General features: G+C 40.8%; 1 long non-coding RNA gene across 1 annotated transcript; it reads left to right on the forward strand.

Annotated features, from left to right (window-relative positions):
• The first annotated feature begins 562 nt into the window (after positions 1-562).
• On the forward strand, positions 563-7,035 carry LOC114613313. Its single transcript, XR_003710161.1, has 3 exons — positions 563-676; positions 3,923-4,106; positions 5,797-7,035. It is a non-coding gene; the product is annotated as an uncharacterized LOC114613313 (long non-coding RNA).
• The last annotated feature ends 17,648 nt before the right edge of the window (positions 7,036-24,683 follow it).

Raw genomic sequence — 24,683 nt, forward strand, 5'->3', positions numbered from 1 at the left:
TGGTGCTTGATCATCAGTGTGTGAGAAAGATCTGGAAGGAGATGTTGGTCAAGTCACCAGGACCGAACATTGGTGCACAAAGCATTTCAGAAAGTGCATGATACAGAAAAACTGAAACAACTAATTCCATTAGGTGATCAAAGGACTTTTTGCCAATGCTCTGCTTTCCTTTCTGTTGCTGTAATAGTGCACTCTGACCATAAGCAATTTAGAGGAGGGAAGGGTTTATTTGGCTTACATTTCCAGGTCATAGTCTGCTGTTGAGAGGAGTTAGCAAGAGCTTCAAGCAGAAACCAGGCTTGCTATTTCACTCACTAGCACATGCTCTAGTAGCTTCCTCAAACAGCCCTGGACCACCCACTCATAGAATGACTCAGCCTACAGAGGACCAGGCTCTCCTGTATCCATTAGGAATCCAGAGAATCCCCTGCAGATATGCACTTGGGCCAATCCAGTCTAGGAAATTCCTCAATTGAGGTTGTGCATCAGGTGACTTCATGCTGTGTCAATTAACAGTTAAAAGTTAACTAAGATAACCAAGTGCTTTGTACTCATTCTTGATGAAGTACCTAAGGGGACAGTTCAACTTCCAGCTTTTCTGTTGTGGATGATATCTGTGATAGTTAGTTCATTAACTTGAATTGTGAACTTGACACAACTTAGAATCACCTGGGAAGTGAGTATACATGAAAGAATGTCTTCATTGGGCTGGCCTGTGGGCATTGTGTATGTGTTTGTCTTAATTAGGATAATTGATCTTAGAAGATCCAGCCTAGTGTAGGTGGTACCAATTCTTGGGCAGGGGTCCTGATTGTATAAGGGTGAAGAAATTGAGCTGAGTAGAAGCAAGCAAGCAAGGATGTATGCATTCATTCCTCTCTGCCCTGTAGATGTGGTATGACTAGCTGTTAGAAGTTCCTGGCTTGACTTTCTCACAATAATGGGCTATAACCTGGAGGTGTTAGCCGAAATGAACATCTTTCTTCTCCAAGGTGCTTTGGTCAGGATATCCGAAATTAAATGAGAACACACTCCTTGTCTTGAGGGTAATACGTGACAAGATTCAGATTTAGAATCACCTAGGAGATAAACATGTGGGTATGTCTATAGGGGTATGTCTAGAGAGTCTTAACTGAGGCAGGAAGTCCTACTCTAAATGTGGATAGGACTAGTCCATGGGCTGGAATCCTAGGCTGAATAACGAGGAGAAAGCAAGCTGAGCACCAGCCCTCATCCTTCTGTCTCCAGACTGTATATGCAGTGTGATGAGCTGCCTAGGGATTGGTACCACCCACACTGGGCTGGGTCTTTTAAGATCAATCCAGCTGCCATAACTTCCCTAACATGGTGAACTGTGCCCTGAAACTGTGAGTCCAAATAACTCTCTTTCCTTAATTTGCTTATGCCAGGTATCTCATCCCAACAGTAAAAAAGCAATTAATATATCATCCTTCCTAGGTGATTTAGAATGGGACATGGGGAGTCCCTCCTAAGGAGCGAGGGACTAGTCCTCACAACTCAGTTATTTTCCAGTCATCTGATCTTGTCATTTAACCTTTGAAAGCCTTATTATTATTATTATTATTATTATTATTTTGCTTTGATCACTTCACAGAGTGGCTGTGACCATAAACTAAGCAAAGCAACTTGAAAAGTTAGTTAAACGTTATGTGACTTGAGGGTCTGCTTAGGCTTTTAAATTTTTTTTATACTTTTAGAAGAGGCAAATTATTGTTGGTGTGAAAATGGAATCTATAAAATATGTTTTTTATATTGTTCAAATAGTGTTTATAGTAAAGCCATATATATTAGGGTGCTTTCATATTGTATGAACCATTTGTGATTATGTTAAGGTTCATCAATATGGCAAAGAAATCTCATATTGGTTTGACTTATCTCTTTATAATTAATCAAATAGGTGGACATATCCTACAACCACACTGTACTGAACATTAATGGCATGCTTTTAAAATGGGTGGCAAAAGTGAATGAAAACTCAAATCATGGCTGCTTTACACTATTTAACATTTATATCATTGTTTCACTTACAGAGAATTACAAAATTATGATTAGATTGCTAGGAGTGAGTTCTATTACTCAGAATTATATAACAACATCTACTCATTCAGATCGCTTCCTTAGGAATGCAGAACAGTTGTATTTGTTTTAGTTGATGACATTAAAAACTTCTTTGTTCAAGTGCCTTGTGGCTCATAAGACTTTGTAATTTTCAAAGCCGTTTACAGACGTTGCTTCACTCAGTGTTTGCATGGCAGAAGGCCCCTGTATTTTTTCTTCCCTCGTAGCATACTGATGATTCAAAAAGCCCCAATAGAAGCAAAAGCTAAAGTTACCTGAGACTACACTGTCTCATCAGCTTCCCATGCAGCCCACACGAGATCTTCTGTGGCTTTTCTACTGTTGTGCTTGAATCTTTATTTCTGTATTTATCTGATAGGGAACTTTTTATCTCCCGTTGATGCTTCGTGAGAGGGGAGATCAGTCAATGTTTGGTTACCTTTTGTGTGTATGCCTGTGTACATACTCCTGTGTGTATGTGAACGTGTGTTTGGGGACAGTGGGCTATGGTGAATGTCTTGTTTTTGTTTTTTGGGTGTTTTGTTTTGTTTTGTCTTGCCTTGTCTTTGTACTTTGGTTTTGTTTTCAAGATGGGGTTTCTCTTTGTAGGCCTGGCTATCCTGAAGCTCACTCTGTAGACTAGGCTAGACTCAAAACTCACAGAGATTCACCTGCCTCTGCTTCCTGAATGCTGGGATTTAAGGTGTTGTGTATCTTCCTCAGTTGCTCACCACCTTACATTTTTGGGACAGAGTCTTTCACTGAACCTGAAGCTCACTGATTCAGCTAGACTAGTTGGCATGTCCTTTGTTCACATGTCCCTGGTTTTGGGGTTATAGGTGCACACTGTAGCACCTGGCTTTTTTTCCGTGAGTATGAGGACTCAAACTCAGGTCCTCGTGTTTATATGACAAGCACACTACCCACGGAGTCACCTCTCAAGCCCTGATGTCCACTGGCTTTTATACCCCTACCTGTTCACAGCATGATCAACACTAGTGGCCTTAGTAAAGGTTTGCTAAATGAACAAGTCCAGTGCTTGTTGCACTACAGAGTCCACTGTTTTGAGGTGTTTGGTTCTTTGTGGCCTTAGCATTACCAATAACAGTATTCCCCCTAAGTAGCTGTTTTTTGTTTTACCTTGTAGATACTGCCATGCATCTGATTATTATTTTCTTGAGCTGCTTGGCTGCTAGGAAGCCTTAGACCGTAGTTTAACAGATGCGGAGGGTTTCCTGGTATGCACTTTGTACATAGGCTACTTTGCTGCTTGTGGTTTCTGCCCTTTTCTTATTCTTCTTTACCATCCTTGTAAACATATATGATTCAAGATGTATGCAGGCTTTGCTACTGCCTTAGTACCTCTGGCAGCAGGGCAGGTTAAGAAAAGTAGCTCTCAAAGTAACTGCCCTCAATGTAGATCTTACTTTTCTATTGCTCTGAAGAGACTCCATGATCCAGACAACTTGTAAATGAAAGCATTTAACTGGGCCATGCTTACAGTTTCAGAAGGTGAGTCTATGACTGTCAAGGGGGGAACATGGCAGCAAGCTGGAAGCTATGACACTGGATCAGTAGCTAAGAACTTATATCTTATCCAAAAGTTGGAGGCAGGGGTTAGGGTCAGGGCTGGAGCTGACATGGGCTTTTGAAATCTGAAAGCCTACTGCCAGAGACACACCTCCTCAGACAAGGCTACACAACCACAGCCTTCCAAAAGCAAGCCCATCAACTAAGGATCAAGCATTCAAATGTGAGTATATGAGGCCATTCTCATTCAAACAACCACAGTATTTCTGGTTTGTGTGTGTTGTTGTTGTTTTTGTTTGTTTTTTAATTTTAGGAGGAAGCTGTGATAAGAACTGCTATCTGATGGTTAAGACGGGCTTATGCATAAGAACTGATGGGGTCTTTATGATTCTGAAGACTGTAAAGTCCTATGATGACATGAAGTCTGGATCTACATTCACATCCTGTTGAGACCATGAGAAGAGAAAGAGAGTAATCCAGTAGAACCTTCTAGAAAGGTAGCCTCACTTCTCTTAAGAGTCTGCTTGGTCAGGCCTTTTCTCCTGGGAGACTTGGCTAAAGTCAGGGCTACCACTGACCACATGCAGTGTGGCTTTCCTTCCCTTACTTAGAGTTGCCAAGGTAGGGAGAACTCATTTCCTATGCTGACATCTTGAGCCACGCTAGGCCTCATCAGATATTATTTTGGCTTGCCTGACTAACGCACACAGCCCCTGAATTAAAGCTTAGAAATTAGTCCCAGCCACAGCTTTCTCTGAGCTGAAGTGACTGGATTTGTTGCACCAGCAGCTGCAGTGGCCTTGTGCCTTCTCTCTGTGTGTGTCTGCGACTTTTGTGACCCCTCCTCTGTTGGGGGAGGGGACTTTTGTTTATGCATGAAGCACCACTTTCAGTTAGAGTCACGATTATGTGACTTTTGGTATTTGTCCTGTCCTCACTCCGGGCCAACACAAATATGTTATCACACTGGACCTTCCTTAGCATAAGAATGACTTTGGAAGGCCACAAGATTTCTAATAAACAAAAATGAGGGAAATGGGAGCACCTGCAAAAGGAAGGAAACCCTCCAACTGCAGATTAGGAGATACGACTTAACAAAGCCATCCGCGGTCTTGTGAAGCGCTGGCCTCGTCCAAGAATGTGGAATGCTAGGAGCACTTGAGTGGAATTCCCTGTAGCCAGCTTGTTCCAACACAAGCAATAGGAGCCAGCCAACCCAGGAGCGTTGTCAGCCTCACTGTCACTGACTGAACCCTCAGACATCCAGTAAGGAAGCCTCTGCCAGACACCCCACCCAGGAAGGAGAGAAGGGGCAAGTTCCTGGCACCTTAAACTTGGTATTAAACTCTAGTAGGCAACAGTGGGAAGAGCCACTCCCAACCACTCTCCCTTACTGCTCCCCCCCAACCCAAAGCCATCCATGTGATTCTTACAGCCTCAGGCTGACTACTAGAGGCCTGTTTCTGAAGCTTGTCACTGGGTTTGGGGAAACAGAGGGTCCCTCTTTTTCCAAGGGTACAGACTTTACTTGCACTTTAGTATCCTCATTTTTATTTTCTGAAAATAATACAGACTAGGGGATCTCCAAGTTAGTTTTATTGCCCAAATTTTATTTTTCTACTCCTAAGGAAATTTAAGCTTTTCCTAAAAGTCTAGTCTGACACTGTCTAGATTTTGTTCTCTTCTTTCACTCTTTCAGCAGCTTGGATGTGGCTTAAGGTAGAATACTTGCCTGAGTGTGTAAGGTGGGGACTTGACTCTACTCTGAGGCATGAGGTGGGCTGGGAGCATGCTCCAGGCTCAGATCCAGCTGGATTCAGATGGACATGTATCTTCAGACATCTTAAGCAAGTTTCTTAAACTTTCTAAGTCTTGCTTTCCTCATCTGAGGGAGAAGAGACAATTGCTCTGCTTTTCCCACTTCTTCCTATTCAGCTTTCATTGTCTTCTTCCACTGTCTCCCTTTGGCTCTGCAATGGCCTCTGATCAACCCTCTCCTGTTCCTCAGTATGTGGGTAACGTTCAGTTCACAGGGATCAAGGGTCTGACTACCTGAGTTGCTGTTTCCCCTGCCTTCTGCTTCTGTCTCCTTTTTTGACCCTGGAGGCAAGGTTGGAGGACCTGTGTCACTTGACTTGAAGACATTCTGCTCTTTTTTTTTTTTTTTTTTTTTTTTTTTTTTTACAGGTTACATTAGAAGACTCCAGCTGCACAGGACTGCTCAGAGTGAGAAACACTGGGACTTCATTCTCCAAAATGATTGTAACAATATTCAGTCTTTTTAAAAGTCATCCTGGGCTTAAGCAGTAGTGGTCTTAGATTCATTAGCATCTTAGAATGGTGTCCCTTCAGGGACTCTCCTCTCCACTATTATTGAGGAAAGACTGAGGAATTGGAAAGGGGGAAGTGAAGAGACAAAGGGGAAACAAAGGGTGTGTGTGTGTATAAACAGGTGGTTGGCATCATTTGGAGATGGCTGATAAGTTAACATTTTAGGAGAGGGTTTTATCAGGTTTTTGAAAGTCATCACGAAGAAGCCATGAGGGTAGGAGTGTCATCCACAGGCATGGCTGTTGAATACAACAGTCTCACACAGCTGCAGCAATTGAGATGCACCGTAAGTGACTGCTCCTGCCAGCTGCTGTCTCAGCCGAGCACACTCCACTGAGAAACAGGAGGAAAGAAGGCTGCAGTTTCTTATCAATGGCATGACAGAGGGGTCTGCATGGATCATGCAGTTGCCAATTTTCTGGGGTGTGGGGGAAGCAAAATTACTCAGGTGGAGTGTGGCATTCTGAAAAGGGAGGGGATAAGTGTGGCACTCTGTTTGGGGGAGAAATTAGGGACTAGGATGAGGGACATGGAGTGGAGAAGACAAGACCACTGCAATGAGCAGAAAAGGTAAAATTGATGCATTGTAGGGGAACAGATCTGACACGAACATTAAGTCACGTGGTGATGTCATTCTTAACAAAAGTCTCCTTGCACCTGTTAATGCTTAACCTCTGCAGAGGTGGACTGGAGTAATTCAGCTGGACATAGCCGCTGAGTGCAATTGGCTTTCTAGATTTCCCCAAACGCCTTTCCTGTCTTAAACTATTGATAGTCGCAAAGAAAAGGGGTGGAGGAGCCCTTTTACTCAAGTGTGTAGAAGGCACTTTGCTCGTCTTTAAGCCCTTTGACGAAAAGTTCTTTCAGAAAAAACTTAACCTTACAAGGATTCTAAAAAGCCTGTCTTGCTTTTAAAACTTGCTGCTCAGAGAGATGACAGTGTGAGTTTAATGTGTAAAGCAGACCTGGCTGTGGCTACGCAGCATAAGTTCAAACCTGATTGGCCCCTGTCTTCCCAGGGCGTTGACTTCTCGGCATAAAACAGAGCGTGTGTTCAAATGATTTTTTAAAAAAGATTTATTTGTTTCTACTTTATGTGTGTGCTTGCCTGTATGTATGTCTGTGCACCACATCCATGCTTGCTGCCCATGGAAGTCAGCAGAGGGCATCGGAACTCCTGGGATTGGAATTATAGGTGGATGTGAGCCACCATGTGAGTGATGGGAATTGAACTCAGGTCCTTCACAACAGCAGCAGATGCTCTTAACCATAAAGCCGTCTCTCCATCCCTTGTTTGTGTGCTTATAATCTTCTGAAAACACGTTTCTTAATGACAGTAAATATTTATTCATCTTAAACTGTTAAGAAGAACCAAAGATCATTTAGTATAGGTAGATTTTTTTTTGGTTTGCTTTTGTTTTATTTTGCATTGCTGCAATTTAAAAGTCATAGATGCAGCTTTCTGGGTCACATCAATGAGAACATGTGTAAGGGATTATGTACTAAGAGGGTTTGTATGGAAAAGGGGGAAGAGGAAATACAAGAGCCAGAGAATAGGTGGACATGGGTAAAATTCTGTCTTCTGACCGTGACATGGTTGTTACAGTCATACCCACACAGTCACTGTGGCTGCCTGTGAAAGATCAAGACAGTCAATGATCAACCATGGCTATAGGGAGGGCTCACTGGGCTCCATCCCTATCTGAGAGGCTACTGGCAGTTGATGGCTGCTTGGGGAGGAAGGGCCATTTTTCTTTGATGGTGTGGCTGCTGACAGGTTGCTCTAGGAATGGTCTTGCATCCATGTGCATATAGGAAACACTAGTTAGACTCTATGAACTAGGGAGGAAGAGGAGGAAGAGGAGGGAGAAGAGCAGCAGGAGGAGGAGATTGAGGAAGAGGACCCAGAGGAGGAAGGACAAAGGAGGAAGGAGAATACATGAAGCTGGGTGGGGAGCACTCAGGGGGAGTACTGAGGGGCTTGGTGGGAGTTGGAGAGGATATGATCAAATTTTAGATTAATGGGTAAAAATTTAATAAATAAATAAAATGGAGAAAGAAAAGGAAAGTTTGTTCTCTTCTTTCATCATGACTTCCTGATCCTCTTCTCTTAAGAGGAACGGATGCCCTTTCTCTTGGGTTTCACTTTCTGCTCTTTTTGCTTAATGTAGTGCTTCAGCATGATCGCTGTTTACATTTGGTCCATTCTTGCTTTTAAAATCATCTGCTAAAATCTTGATTTCCCACTCCCATCTTTGATTTGTTTTTTCTCTTGAGACAAGGTCTATCTATATAGCCCAGGCTAGACTGGACCTCACTAAGGCCAAGCTGGTCTTAAACTTCTAAGTCTGTGGCTACTCACCACCGCACAGAACACTACAATTATAATTGTGTGCCCACAGATCCAGCTAGTTTGTTTCCCCTTGAGTTGAAATTGTTGGGCTCTTTCCCAATGACCTATTTGGATTTGAAGCTGTATAGTTCCAACCCCATTTATAGCATGACCTGTTTACATTTGTGCACACTTCTAGCTCCCCTCATAAGTTGTAGTTTCTCTTTGAGCAAGGATGTAGTCTTCCTTAGCTCAGAATCCTCAGTGTCTGGTCTAGAACTTCAAAAGTAACATTCAAAAGAACATTCCAAAGTAAATGCTTTACATGTGGGGAATGAGCCTGAGACAATGTCTGGAACCTGGCCAGGACATGGCCTCTGATGAGCTTTGACACACCAGTGACAGGGCATCTCAGCTGGATTGCCTATCCTTGTTCCCAGTTGAGGGGCACTTAGCAATGTCTGGACAGAGCTTTGCCACAGTGTGGGGTAGAGTCGGGATGCAAAGGATGTGGTGGTAAAGCTAATGGCATTTAATGGGTAGAGTCAGAAGCAGTGATGCTGAGGCTCAGGACAACCACACCCATGTGGAATTATCTTGTCCCCAGTTATTTATAACCTTGGCAAGATGTGCTTTCCTTGGTGCCTCTTGATGTTGGGGACCTACCCTCCAGCTGTCTTTTCCTCTACTCATTCCCTACTCAGAGGTTCTGGAGAGATTGAAGAGGAACAGAAAAGGGCAGTTTCCCTTTATTCTCCACACTGCTTGTCTAGAGCTGCATTAGGTTGTTCTCCACCTGGCCTTCCTAGGTGCAGGTACCTCTGTAGTTTATATATCTACAAGTGAAGGTTCACAGGTAGTGTGAAGACCCAATAGAACAATGGGACCTACAAGAGAGGACATGAGAGTCTCCACACTTGACTGTGTCCCAAAGATATCAAAATACCCTTAGGCTGGAACACAGAAGAAAGGGGCTGCCAGTCCGTTCTGTTTATGTGGAACAAGTCAATCGTTTCCCCTACATGTGTGGCTGATTTTGTTTTATCTTATGGAGCAATTATTCCTCTATTTTCCCCACAGACCAACTAAACTTACTCGTTTTTTTATTGTCTTTGTTTTGGCTTTTTTGCTGTTGTTGTTTCTTATGTTGCTGCATAATATCAAAATATTTTCTTCAAAGACAATTTCCTTTAAAAATAAAATGTTATCAGGAGAGAGACTATGTTCACAGCTGGTAAGGCATGATTATATAATCACTGTATGGGGAATTAAAAAGCAATTTCATAATGTAGCCCTAGCATCCAAAGAGAAAATCAAAGGAAACATTCCAGTTTAAAAAAAAAAAACTTTTAATCAAATGAAGTGTTTGAATTCTATTTGGGTTTTGTAAGTTTTCTTTTCTTTTTTTTTTTTTTTGGTTGGTTTTTGCCAACTTTCTGTATGTGCATGTTTTACTTGGTAAGGCTTTTAAAGAGATTATCTTAGCATGCCTAGGGGCTTCCTGAGAGTGTGGGTCACCTTCTAATTCCATATAAAATAGCCTTGCAAGGAGTCACACTAACCATTTAGGTATAAACTTAACATGCAACTATTTATTTTTATGACTGTCTCTACTGTCACTCTCTTTCTCATTTAAATATCATAAATCTAAATGGAAACAGCCCACATCCAATCCAGAGTGACATGGACTCAAAGCCTGCATGAGTACTGAAGTTTCGTCTACTTAACAAAAACCAAGCCAGGGTAACTTCCCTCTGCTCCTCCAAGCTCCTCCCAGCTCCCTCTAGTTGGGGAGGATCCCCAACTCCCAACCATCAAACTCCAGGCCTTCTTCTGCCATCTTTAGAAAACAAACAGAAAAAAAAAAAAAGGAAAAGGAAAAGAAAACAAACAGACAAATAATAATAAGAAAAAACCTCCAATCAAATCAGAATTAAACAAAACAAACAGGAAAAAAGTCCAAAGAAAAAGCATGAAACACACACACACACACACACACACACATACACACACACACACCATAAAAGACCCCACAAAACTGGGAACCATAGTATGTAATCAAGAGATCCATAAGGTTAAAAAAAATGCCCAAAGCATCCAAAGACAAAACATTTCCAAAATCCCACAGAGTTCATTTTGTGTTGGCTGTTTACTGCTGGACATAGGGCCTGCTCTTAAGTGTGGTTTGTGTACCTGTCAGTCTCCATTGGAGAAAACTATTTTTCCTTTGTGAGTGGCTGCCAATTGAAGATAGCCTGTAGGTTGGGAGTGCATTTCCATTTTCCCTCTCAGTGCTGAGACCTATCTGACTTGGACACTTGCAGGCTCTTATGGTCTACCACAGTCATTGTGGGTTCAGTCCTGTTGTGTCTGGAAGGCACTGTGTCTTTCGTGTTTATATAACCTCAATGGCTCTTAATAATCTTTTCACCTCTTCTTCTACATAGTTCACTAATCCCTGAGGGGTGGAGTTTGATGAAGACATCCCATTTAGGACTGAGTGTCCAATTTAGGACTCTTTGCAAATTGTCTGGCTAGAGGTTTCTATGTTTGTTCCCATTTACAGCAGGAGGAAACTTCCCTGATGAAGGCCGGCTGACACCTGATCTATGGTTATAGGAGGATGTCATAGGAGCTATTTTATAGTACCGTTCCTCTAGCAGAATGATAGATCTTCCTCAAGATCCAGCTATACCACTCTTTGGCATAAACCCAAGGGATGCTTTACCCTATACAGAGATATTTGCTCAACCGTGCTCACTGCTGCTTTAGTCATAATAGCCAGACACTTGAAACAACCTAGATGCCCATTAACAGATAAATGGATAATGAAAATGTGGTAGATTTATACAATGAAATATTGCTCAGATGTTGAAAAAACAAAAACAAAAACTAAACCACAAAATTCACAGGTAAATGAATGGGACTAGACAAAATAAAATCCTGAATAAGTTAGCCTAGGCCCCAAAAGACAAATATGGGGTGTATGCTTTTACATGTGGATGCTAAGTTTTAAGCCTTTGATTTGGCTTTCTGCTAGGTCCATGATCAATCTAGTCTCAGGTTCTTGGATTGAGTAGTTTCAGCCATGGGCTCTATCCTGTGGACTGGACATTAAATCAAAGCAGATAGTGATTGGTTACTCCCACAACATCTGGGCCACTACTGCACCAGTGTATTGGGCAGTCTGGTCACCATGATAGATCAAAGAGTCCCTGGCTGGGTTAGTGTTTTCTTCTTTGGTAGCATGCAAAGTACCTTCCAGTACCCTGAATACTAGTCAGTAGGGGTCAATTTTTAAGTTAGGCACAAGCTCAATGTCTCCCTGTTCAGGGAGATATATAAATGTTGTCTCCATAAATAGAGCCTTATCCTCAGTTTGTGGAGAACAACCCATAGCCTTGGCAATCATCTGAGATGGTTGGGAGTTTCCATAGGGCACCTTTGGCTAACAACTCAGTTTGATTCATTCCTGGCTTTGGAGGTTTCACTTGGTGGCAAGAGATGTCTTGTTGGGACTTTGTCTCTGCATCACCATTATTTGGTGATTCCATTTAGAGTTGTTCCCTCCCCCTCCCCGTCTTCTCTTTCTTTCTCTCTCTGAAATATATATTCTTTTGTTTTGTTTTGTTTTGTTTTGTTTTTTGAGACAGGGTTTCTCTGTGTAGCCCTGGCTGTCCTGGAACTCACTCTGTAGACCAGGCTAGCCTTGAGCTCTCGAACTCAGAAATCTGCCTGCCTCTGCCTCCCAAGTGCTGGGATTAAAGGCGTGCATCACCACCGCCCGGCATATATATTCTTAAATACACAGACTCACACAGACACACACAGACACACACACACACACACACACAGACACACACACACGCACACGAAGCTTCTATTTTAGTAGGTTTCATAGGACCCCTCAAATGGCCCTTAGTTTTAGCTGTCCTTCCCCATATTCCATTTCTCATTTGCCTCTCCCCTTCTCCTCTCTGTTTAATCCTCCCATCCCAGTCTCCTTCCCTTCCCCCAGCTCTTACCAGCTGATTGACCTCACGGTCCTTGTATCCGTTGAGCATGAGCTGAGGCAGTCTGACTCATAAAGCTGTTTTAAATAGTGAAAGCATAAAAAAAATCATACTTTATAAAATTACTTTTTATGGTTTGCCTAACTCTGATTCAGAATACTTTATTATATATATTTAATTATGTGCAGTAAAGTAACCAAAACTGCAATCCCAATATTATATCTTGAGTTTTTCTAACAAATGGACACCATCATTGGAGTTGAGGCTCATTTCAGTAACCCATTTAAGTCAATTTGCATCATGCAGTATTTGGAGTAATTTGAGATGGTTTTCCAAAGCACATTTATCTGTATTTTCTGTAAAGTTAGAGTCTTGTTTAAATATTCATATGCAATTTTTGTACTTATCATGTAAAGTTACACTGAATATTTTATAAGGACTGTATTCCTATTAGTCCAACAGAGACAAATAATCATAGACAAGCAGTTTACTTAGAGCTGGGTTCTTTTTAATCTTTCATGGAAGTACTCTATTATACTTGATTATGAGGTTTGGGCTATAGATACAGCAATGAAAATCAGCAACCTTGTATCTATTTACACACAGCCTTACAGCAACCTTGTACACACACACACACACACACACACACACATACACACACACACACAGACTTATAGCAACTTTGTATCTATCCACACACAGCCTTATAGCAACCTTGTATCTATCCACACTAGCCTTACTAGCACAAAGAATTTTGGAAGATGAAATCAAGACATTATTCAACAAACAATACACTCTTATTCTAGAAGAAAAAGTAAAAAGGAAGAACACAAAGATAAGGACAAGTGAGCAACGGTCTTTGTGTTTCATCTTCTGAACGTCTGCTCAGCATCTGATGGGGATGAAATGTCATATCTGAGACTGATCCTTATCTCTTAATCATCTCTTTTGTTTCTTTGGTTCTTTGGGCTTACCTCTCTTATTTTATTGTAAGTGGCCTGGGGCTTTGATCTTGTGATCAGCTCTGGCTCACAGCATGGGTCTTTGCTTTATTCTGACACGTAGAAGGATATGGGTATCCCCTGAAAATCTAAGTAGACAAGAGCTTGCTTCTTCTGTGGTGAGGACGGAGGCTAATGGGGTAACTTCAGAATTTAGTGTCTCCCATTACATGATGGGAGACGGAGAAGTCACATGGGTATTTTGGCACCCATGCGAACAAGTTCGATGTACAGTTTCTATCTGTTTCTCATTTCACTTGCCCAACTGTCTTGAGCTTAAATATTTAAATTTCTCTTTCTGTATTGTTGCTGACATTAAATGTTTAGAATAATCTTTCAAATTCCAAATCATTTTCTGGTTAAAAAATACACGAAAAATAGTTTTGTTTGGTTTTTTGTTTGTTTGTTTGTTTTGCAGCTGTATAGTAAATGTTAAAGTGATTAGCAAACTGAACCAAAACCCATACAGGTGTCTATCAGCCTAAATAATACTCAGAAAGGCAAACAAACAAACAAACAAACAAGCAAACAAAAAACCCCAGAGAACAACCAGAAGTTCCAAATGTTTTCTTTGCAAATAACATTTCATATTTTTCATATTATTGAAACTTTTTTCTTTAAGGAAAAAAAAAGAGTATAATACATATAGTGACTTGTCTCCACAGTATGGAAGAGCATAAAGAACAATCACTGATGGGAGCACTGGTTCCCAACTTATGGTTCGTGACCCCCAAAGACACTGGAAAACACACATAATTACATTACAACTTATAACAGTAGCAAAGTCACAGTTATGAAGTAGCAAAGGAAATAATTTTATGGTTGGGGGTTCACCACAACATGAGCAACTGTATTAAAGGGTCCCAGCATTAGGAAGGTTGGGAAGCAGTGGTTGGAGGAACATGCTCAGATGGCAGATGCTAACACTATTCAGTGCCGTGTATATTAACCTTAAAGTTAAGAGTGTCATAAATAAAGTGCTTTGGCACTTCAATGACTCTGAAGTTTCTATGAGAGGCACTCTGGAGGTTTTCCTTTTCAAGGAAGGTCCATGCATACATTCATCATAAGCATGCAATCAGTGGCTTTTAATCACCACTTTGCATTTGTGTATCTTTAAGTAAAAAAATGTTCATGCATATGCAAGACAGAGCCCCGTGACTACACTAATGATCAGTTTATCATCTGAAGTGGACATCAGTATATTTATGCTTTCCAAACTAAAAGCAGCATAGATACGCAATCCGCATGCTTGATAAATAAGTTACTAGAATGGGGGTGGGGGTGCACAAAACTCTGTCTATTCCTAGCCAACATTTTCTTCTTCTTTATTAAAAGATTTTACTAAATTTGAGAAAGTGTGGTTTAAAGACCCAGCTCAGAAAATACAACCAGTGACACATCCAACTTCAGCCCGTGGCCCAGACATTTCCACAGGCTTCTTTCCGTTTTGAGCATCAAAGACTTGTGGTTATATTGTTCTTTATATTTTTCACAAGTAGTTGGATTTCTTTTTTAAAACTGGGACTCATGACCAGCTACCAAACAAGCCCTGAACACTATCCAGTGGGTTCATAACCCGAATTCAAGTTGTAGGTAATATTAGTAATTCTAAAAATGCCAACATTTGTCATTGTGAATTATGTTTCCTTTAGGGAATTCCTTTACCAAAGAGAGGCGGTCATTTTTGACACTAATCAGACACCTCTGTGCTGACCCTCTTCCAAATGGGGCCAGCTTTCTAAGTTATTAGTATTTAAAAAGAAATAACCACTCAGTGTAGCATTTCAGTAAATAATGACCTACGAGACCTGTTAGACATAGTCTCCAATGCTTGCCACTGGCAGCAGTGATTAGCTTGGGAGACATTACAGGGCTTTGCTCGAGTCAGCTGAGCAATGGCTTGGTGTTCTTCATTCACAGTTTTTTTCCCCACTTAATCCGATGGCTTTGATTTTTTTTTTCTTGTTAGTTCCTATATATAAAGATTAGAAACTGCTTCTGGCTATGCAGAATTACATGCTTTTAGCCGAAATCCAATCCATTGTAAAAGGCTTTGTTCAGAGCCACACTCCTTGTTGAATTTGGATGTCTGGGAGAGGGACAGTAGTGAACTGGGAACAGAAATTGTGTTGTCCAGTTTAAAAAAGCCGTGGCAATGATTTTGGGAAAGACCAGGCAAATTCAACACCAGTGGGTTTATTTAAGCCCTTTAAGGAAAAAGAGGAAATACCAGAAGATAATTAAAAGTGCAGCCCTGCCTTTGCCTCTGGAATGCCTTTGACCGCTGCCTTTACATAGGTTATGCCATTATGAAGGTAGGGGATTTAAGAAGAATTTTTGGCATCTAAAAAAATGATGGTTTTGTAATGATTCTTAATGCTTTTCTTTATGTAACTTGTTTAAAATAAATCTTTAATGGTGAAAAGGGGAAATTATTTGGATCTCATGAGGAATTGGACATTGATTTCTTCCTTTTTCTTTTTAAAAAATGTAACTGGTTAAAATTTTGGAGAGTTTCTGAAAACATGTTACCTTCTTCCAAATGGTAAATTACTTGATGATGTATGGACCAGGAGAGACTCTGAGACAGAAAGGCAGACACAGGAGTGGGGAATGTGTTTGTAAGTCAGCCACAGAGGGAAATACTGAGCATAACATTTGTTCAGAGTGGGGTGGAAATGCACGTCCTTTGTGGTGCATGGGCACACATCTGTGGACAAGAACTCCAGACTCTGCTGAAGGGTCACATGGATCCAAAGATAACAGATTCTTCAAGTGTTTGAGTTATATGTGTTCCGCCTTTATGACTCTTTCAACTCTTAGAAAAGGCAAAACATCCACAAAGACTCCATTCTTGTTCTTTGGAGCCGCCTATGCATATCTCCTCCTAGATGTATTTAGCAGACTTTTGTCTTGGTGAGTGTAAATGAGTTTCATTTCAAAGTAGCCATGACACTCTTGTTTCTAAACCCACTCTTAATGGATAACCCTTATTCCCTCACTTCCTCATTTCCCAGTCTGAAGCCTTCAAGCATTTGCTGTTCTCCTGTGTTTAACATTAGCAGTGGGTAGTTCTCAGGAGTCATTCAAAGATGGGAAATGAGTTTTTTTTTTTTTTAATTGACTTGGCTGGGGAGTGTTCATATAGAAGGGATGCCGGGAAAAGAAAATGAGCAGACATTCTAGGGAAGTGAGGTAATTGTACTGGGCAGGAGGTGGTTCCGGAAGTTTCCACTAAGATTGAACTTCAATGTTACCAAACATGAATCTCCCAGTTTTGGGCTCATTAGTATATGAGAGAAAGAGCATTGGGAACCTTTAGCCTTTCCTCCCTACAGACTGCTCCAATCTCCAGTGAGTGTACTGACTGACTACCTGTTTTTGGAAAACTCTAACTAAAAAACTATAAAGAAAAAGAAGGTCCATTCCTCCCCACCAAAAAAGATGATGGCTTCATTGAGCTGAAACCCAGATGACTCAGTGAAACCTTGGTTAAAGAGAAAGTTGGAAACACTGGGCTAACGAGGCCAAGTTTCATGTGAAATGAACTCTTAATACTTTGCTAGGAAGGAAACCATCAGCGTAGAAGCTGGTAGCACCAGGACAAGTGCAGATGAAGGAGCTGTGGGAAGAAAGACTGGTCAGTGTGCAGTCAGCCACCGCTCACACACAGCATGTGCTGGTGGAGCGTAATGAAGTATCCCGTGAGCGGCAGTTGCCAAGTCTTGGGCTGGTTCCTTTTAATGTCATTTGTATTAGGCTTGAAAATGTGCTTTGAAATCACAGGAAGAAAGACTCTATATAAACGAACTGGCTATTGTTTTCACTAATATTGTTATGCCACTCTCAATCCCCAGACAACAATTGAACCTGAGCAAGCATCTGTCAGTGGAGCCTGAGGTCAAGTAAGGTCACTTCTGACTGTAGCCAGACTTTCTGTAAACTCCTGAAATGGAAGCAAAGAACTCTAATAGTTTTTGAAGGTACACACTTCACAAAAACATAATTCGAAGTTAGAGGACACACAGAGAGAATATTATTTTTTTTTTCTTCAAAGGGATATGTTACTTTCAGACTCATATCCTTTTATTTTCGTTTCTTGGAGAAGGAGTAGCTTATTCTTAAGTAGACAGGATTTCCCTCTGTTCCTTGGCTAATGCTGAATCTCAGATGTGGCAACAGATTCTAGGTGGGTTTTTATACTGAATTTTGATGCTGTTAGGGGCAGAGGAAAGCTCATAAATGCTCAGTTCCCTGAGTTATGTGAGGATGGATGCATGCTTTTAACTCTTGTGCTTAAGACTTCACAGTGAGAAAAGGAAGTGCTCACATGCCACAGATGTGCGTGTGTGCCTTCCTCACTACAACATACCACTGGGCCTTCATGTTTTTCATCCCTTTCTATTTAAGTATTTAGCCAGTATCATTATAGGTCAAGCTGAGGCCATGTAGACATGAAGCTTGACTTCCTGGTTCTCCTGTGTTTTGTACTAAAACAGTTATCAATTAACAGATAAGAATTCTCACACTTGGATATACCACATTAAGATGCTAAAGAGTGCTTGATAATATAGAGAAAGAGAGGGAAAAAGAAAAAAAATGTGAAAGAGAAGAAAGGTCAAGAAAAGAAATCATACAGTATAAACTTGTAAATAGCAAATCCCAAATTCAGGGACAATGACAATGGAGGCCAGCCCAAGTCCACAAATTCTACAAGGTTCACAGTGCCGTTTGCAAATATGCTTCTTTGTAGCATATATGTTGAGGACATAGAAAGTAGCAACCATGAGAGCCAACTTTACTCAGACCTAATGGCGTGATGCTCAGTCCGGCCTGTTCAAGCACAGTCAAACTGCAAAGAGGATTGCCATGCATCTTACGCGGTCTACTGGGTACACCCTTCCCTTGATGAGGCCACTCCACTGTGAAGGTCATTTACGTCAATAACCCAGGGCAGGAAAAGACTCATCCTTGTCCAGTAGAAAGGACCACATAAACTGAGAGAGGGTCTTCTGCTTGTGCACATGTACTTCTGAATGCTGGTCTCTTCTCAAAAGGGTAGTACTGATATAGAAAGCCATGCAGATGAATATGAGTACTAATTGATACAAATACTGTTTAGAGAGTCTCATCTAATACCTTTAAGACAGGCAGGTAATATTAAGCAAGCACAGTGGTCAGACCCTCAGGGTTATTACGGAGAGGGAGACTCAAGTATACATGCACACACACACATGCAAACACACACACACACACACACACACACACACACACACACACACACACACACGTGGACACGCATAGGTCCACATTCATATCTCTCAAGCTTCTAGTCTTCCAAGAGAAGCTATAAATTTGAGATCTTTGTATAAAATCTTTTTACCAAATTAATTTTTCTTTTCAGAACACTGTGAGGACCACACAAACATATCTGTGGTATAGACCACAGCCATTTATGGTTTGTAGCTTTAGTGTGATTAGACACAAAAGGCCTATATTACTATGAGGGAAATAATTATGAAACGTAGTATTTTCAGTCCATATTCATTAACTCTTTTTGGCTTAGATCATTTTGATAGAGAATGGTAGTTACTGTGTGGACTTTAATGTGTCTTTGAGGATTTGTTTTTCTGTTTGCTGAAGCTTTCTTAGAACAGGTTCTTGGGGTTCCTGCATTTGTTTCAAGTCGTAGACCATCCTTGGGGGTGCTGCTTGTGCTTAATTCATCTGAATTATAGGACAAGTGTTTCTTTCTGGTGATCAATGTACCAACTAGAGCATCTACAAAAGGCAACAGTATGTACCAGACATTTGGGGCTGGTATGCTCCTATTGGATATAAATATGTTTGATGAAATTTTTGGGATTGCTAGAGACCTGGGAGCCAGTACCACTCTGGGAAGAAGAGGAGGAGGAAGAAAAGCAACTACTACTACTAATTTAAAAACCAAAACCAGACTTTGCACCTCCTCCAGTATAGAGCTAATTGTCAGGGTGTGACCTGCAGAGACCATCTGTGGCCTTCTGTATTTCAGAAGTTCCAAGAGGAAGCAATGGCTCTGGCTGCCACCACAGGCTGAGCTGGTCAGCAGGAAACTTAACTTGCCAGGAAAATAAGAGAAGGAAAGAGAAAGACTCCCCTCCCCCCAACTTTTCCAGACGCTTCAGAAGGCAGAGCTGATTGGCCAAATAGACTGATTTGAATGAGTCTGCATTTCCTAGTCTGTATTATATATGACAGGCTACATGATGGTGTAACCAACAGTCCCCCTCCCCCAATTCCAGTGGGTTAGCACAGTAAAAGCTTATTTTTATCTTAGACAAAGTCATCCAGGTGCACAGGAGGTATTTTCTACTAAATTTTCCTCATCCCTTCGGGACTCCATGGTTCCCTAGGGTCTCCTTGAGGTCAATCAACCGAGGAAGCAAGGAGAACTGATTGGCATGTTTTAGAGCCAGCCCAGGAGCAGAAGTCATTGCTTCTGCCACAGTCGTCCAGAACTTAGTCCCAAAGGAAGCTGTGTGTCTTCCCACTCACCCTGAAGGAGGAGACAGTTGGTGTCAGTACCACCACCTGTCGATCCTCCAAAGTGTGTGTGTGTGTGTGTGTGTGTGTGTGTGTGTGTGTGTAGGGTTTTCAAATATTAAGGAAGAAAGAATTTGAGGTCTCATTCAGTTTGGTGCTCACAAGCTAATTTGTAATTCCTGTTGTTAATTTCTGAATCCTGTGGTGAGCTGCTTCCCAAGACCCGTTTTCTTCTTTTCTTAGTCACGACTCAGGAGTATACACACTGATATAAGATGTATGAATGGCATTCCAATTCTCTGTGCATATATATTTACATTACATCTTCTCTTGATTGGAACAAATAATTTAGTTCATTGATTTGTTTGGCTTTTCCAAGTGGCTTCAGTTGGAAGAGCTAATGGTGCCATAAAAGCTATGTCATTTTATTCACCGTAGTGGGTAGTTGGGGTTAATGTAGCCAACGCTCTAATTCCTATCGTTCATAAGGAAGAAACTAAGCCACAGAACAGGTAAGGGATTTGCCCAAGTTCCTAAGACTCTAAATCATCAAATCCCACCGCCTCACCAGCTAGGAGCAAATGGGTTCTGGAATCAGATAAAAATTTGCATTTAGCTCTTCTACATTATTCATGAAAATTTTATTCATGCTTCATGTATTTTAGATATATTTTAAAAAGATTTGTTTATCTTTAATTTATGTGTGTGAGTGTTTTGTTTGCCTGTATGAACGTGTACTACATTTGTGCCTGGTATCGGTGGAGGCCAGGAGAGGGTTCTGGATCCTCTGAACTTCACTTAACAGGCAGCCGTGAGCTGCCATGTGAGTTCTGGGCACCGCCCTCAGGTCCTCTGCAAGAGCAGCAAGTACTTTTACCCTCTGAGACATCTCTCTAGGTATATATTTTAAACCACTACCATTAAAATAAGAGACCCTTAGCTTCAAACCAGACTGGTTGGGGCATATATTTAAAAGATTCTCTAAATCAAAAACAAAGTTTTCATGTTATCAGGTAATATGAGATATACAAGTAGCTTGCAAACATGATTCCTGGTCACAGACCATGTGTTCCTATGAAACAGGCTTAAACAACATGTCTAATTATGAATTCAATGCACAAACAACAGTAAAAGACAGTGTTTCCAATGCCAAATACTGATGTAGGGAGGCACTGATGTACTCCCTAAGTCAGGTAAAAGACGTCTAAGGCATCACACACACAGTTATTATGTAGTAAAGATGGACTGTCAACTGGGCTTAAAGTGACGTTTTGGTAGGGTTTATCGACCAGATGCAATGAATCTGAGATCAGCACAGTTTGCTTTGAAGTTTACTCTTGATCCAGATCTTCAGTAAGAAGGTAGTTTCCAAATCACTGGTCTGTGAATACTGCTTGTGATTAATTACCCTTTTATAATCTTAGGAATTCTGTTCTCTGCTCTATTTTGAATAACTCAGACTCCATGGGGAGTTGTATTTTGGCTGGTATATTTGGGACTGCTAATAAACACCCACTTCCTGTTTTTCTTACTACTGTGTCTAGCAAATTGTAAAATTACTTGTATTGCCTTTCCGTTTCTTGTGTGTTTAACAAGCCTTGATTTATGTTGTAGAATTATCTGCATCAAAGAATCCTTGCCAACAAAGTTCTCATAGCTTCACAATGTGAGATACTGTATCTTTTTCTTGCAGTACAAACTTGAAAGATGATAGGAAAAATATTTCTATTTCATCAGTGCAGAGGACTTGGAATTTTAGTATTTTGAGCTTTCAATAACTCTTGAGAAGTTTATTTTTCACATGTTTTAAAAGTCATTAATTTTATTCTTTTAACAAGACATATTGCAAGACAGACAGAAAAGAACAGTCTGTTATAAGTCTCAGGCTCAAGTCTAAGCATGGGATTTAACCGGAACAAGGACAATGATTATTGTTATTCCTGCCAGGATTATAGTTTGCAAAGTTCTCTATGTGGGCTTTTTTTTTTTTTTAAAGTTTTGGTTTGCTGGTAACTTGTGGCTAGCTGGCTTGGTGGGTGTCCAGCTCCTGTGGTATACAGACTGCAGGTTTATGTCCAAGCTGAAGAAATTGCAAGTGTAGGAGGAGGTCAGAGATTCCTGCAGGGGAAAAGACACCCTGGGGACAGGGTGGGGGTGGGATGTGGGGAGTGGGGAGGGTGGGTGGAGTGGGGTTTGGGAGGATGGGGTGGCATGGTGGGGAAGAGGGGTTTGTGCTTCACCATCAGCCCTGAGAGGAGGTAACTCTCCTTTGCCATCCAAGGCAGTTACTGAGTGAATGTTCAACAGATACTCTTTCTCTTTGGAATATACAACGGGATCAATAATTAACAAGTTTTTGGGCCCTGGAATCTTTACCCTTTCTGTACTCACCCACCAGAGAACTGTACTTCATGTCCCCAGAGACCTGACTAGTAGAAGGGTTGACAGTGGTCTGGGCTGGCACATGGGCACAGTCTGTGAATTTGGCCTGGATTTGACTGGAGAGCTATACCACCCTCAGACCTAAGCTGCTTTTAGTGCATGCTCCTTTTGCTTGCGGTCCTGCGAGAGTTAGAGTTCTCCAGAGGAACAGAGCCAGGTGGACACTAGTCCTTAACTGATGATGGTACTGGGTCCCTGTAAGCCCATTCTGAATTGAAAATATTCTAAGTTAAAAATGCATTTAACCCACCTACCTAATCTCCTCAAAGAACACAGAAGCATACCCTAGAGAAGCGGTTCTCAACCTTCCAATGCTGTGACCTTTTAATACAGTTCCTCATGTTCTGAGTCTCTAACATAAAATTATTCTCACTGCTACTTCATAGCTGTAATTTTGCTACTATTATGAATCATAATGTAAATATCTGATATGCAACTCCTTGGAAAGTGCCAGTCTAGCCTTAAAGGGGTCATGACCCCCAAGGTTCAGAACCTCTGGGCTAGAGTAACTTAAATATACTCAGAACAACATACCAGAGTATTTGGGGCAAAATGACTGAACATAAAGTGTACTTTATATATGTATTCTAAGCATCTAATAAAGTATTGACTATCATGTGTTGAATATAGCACACTATATAGTTTTCCTCTTGTAATTAGGTTTTGATTGGGAGCTGAAGCTCTGTGATACTTACTGCCCAACATTAGGATAGAACACCATACCCCCTGTCACTAATTTGGAAAATAGATAAAAATTTAACGTTTGATGTGTAGTTTCTGGTAAATATACAGCTCTGTGTGATTGATAAGTGTGGTAATTGTAAACGGAACAAATAAGTCAGGGGAGTGTATGCATGTACCTTGGGAGGGCCTCTTTCTTCATCAGTATTCCAGAGGGAGTGTGGAGCTTGGCATAATAAATAATAAATAATAAATAATAAATAATAAATAATAAATGAGTGTCACTACATGTAGGAAGCCGCGGCTTGTGCTAGCAGAATCCGCCATTGCAAGATGGTGCTGGCATCCCGTGCTCTTCCTAGTAAACAAGTAAACTGCACATGTGCTATGGTAAAAGCACGCCAAAGTCTAAGCCCATCCCAGGACGTTTTGGCGGGCGACGAGTAAGCAGCCAATCAGAGGTGAATACACCGCTCCAAGGGTATATAAACAGTGCTTTTTCCGGGCCTGGGGTCTTCCTCCATTTTGTTTTGGAATAAACGTTTTGCTGCGGAAGGATCCTGGTGTGTTGCCACGTGTTTTCCTTGCTGGCGAGGTGGGCGCGTGTCACAACTACATACGCATCCAAGGTGCTTTTATACAGGGTGGAGCCAGGCATGAAAACATAGGGTATAACTATGATTCAACATTTTTAGTGTGTTGACCATGTTAGGGGTGAGTCTTAGTACTTTCCTTCCCTTAGTGTTTTCTTTTTTGTTTAGTTTTTTTTATACAGTATATTCTGATTTGGATTTTTTATCCCTTATCTCCTCCCAGATCCTCTCACTTTTCTACCTATCCAATTCTGTGCCTTCTCTCTCTCTTTAGAAAACAAACAAGCATATATATATATATATATATATATATATATATATATATGTTATATATATACACACACATATATACACATACACACATATATATGTATATTCAAACCAGAATAAAACAAATTAACCAACAGAAAAAATAAAGAGCATGAAACACACACACACACACACACACACACACACACACACACACTGAAACACACACATGCCTGAACAAAAATCCCATAAAAAAACATAAAGTAGGAAACCATAATATGATCACATAGTTTCTTTCCGTCTGTTTATATGGATGATTACATTGATCTATTTGCATATGTTGAACCATCCCTGCATCTCTATTACAGCCTACTTTATTATGGTGGAAGATCCTTTTGACGCGTTCTTGGATTTGGTTTGCAAGTATTTTACTGAGAAATTTTGTATCTATGTTAATAAGGAGAATTGATCTGTAATTTTCTTTTTCTGTTGGGTTTTTGTGTAGTTTAAGTATCAGAGTAAATATGGCCCCATAAAGAGAAATAGGTAACATTTCTTCTGCTTCTATTTTTTTTTAAAAAAATAATTTGATACGTATTGACATTAATCCTTCTTTGGAGGCCTGGTAGAATTTTGCTTATATCCATCTGGTACAGCCATATGTTGTTTAGAAGCGTTTTAATTACCGCTTATGTTTCACCAAGATAATATGTCTGTTTGAATTATTTATCTCATCTTGATTCAACTTTGGTAGGTCATATATATCAAGAAATTAACTGATTTCTTTTAGGGTTTCCCAGTTTTGTGGAGTACAAGTTTTTAAAGTATGTCTTTATGATTCTCTGGATATCTCCAGTGTGTGTTGTGATATCCCCCCCCTTTTGCTTCTAATTTTATTAATTTG

Source organism: Grammomys surdaster, unplaced genomic scaffold, assembly GCF_004785775.1.
Source record: "Grammomys surdaster isolate TR1022 unplaced genomic scaffold, NIH_TR_1.0 126198, whole genome shotgun sequence".
In the NCBI taxonomy this organism is placed as follows: Eukaryota; Metazoa; Chordata; class Mammalia; order Rodentia; family Muridae; genus Grammomys; species Grammomys surdaster.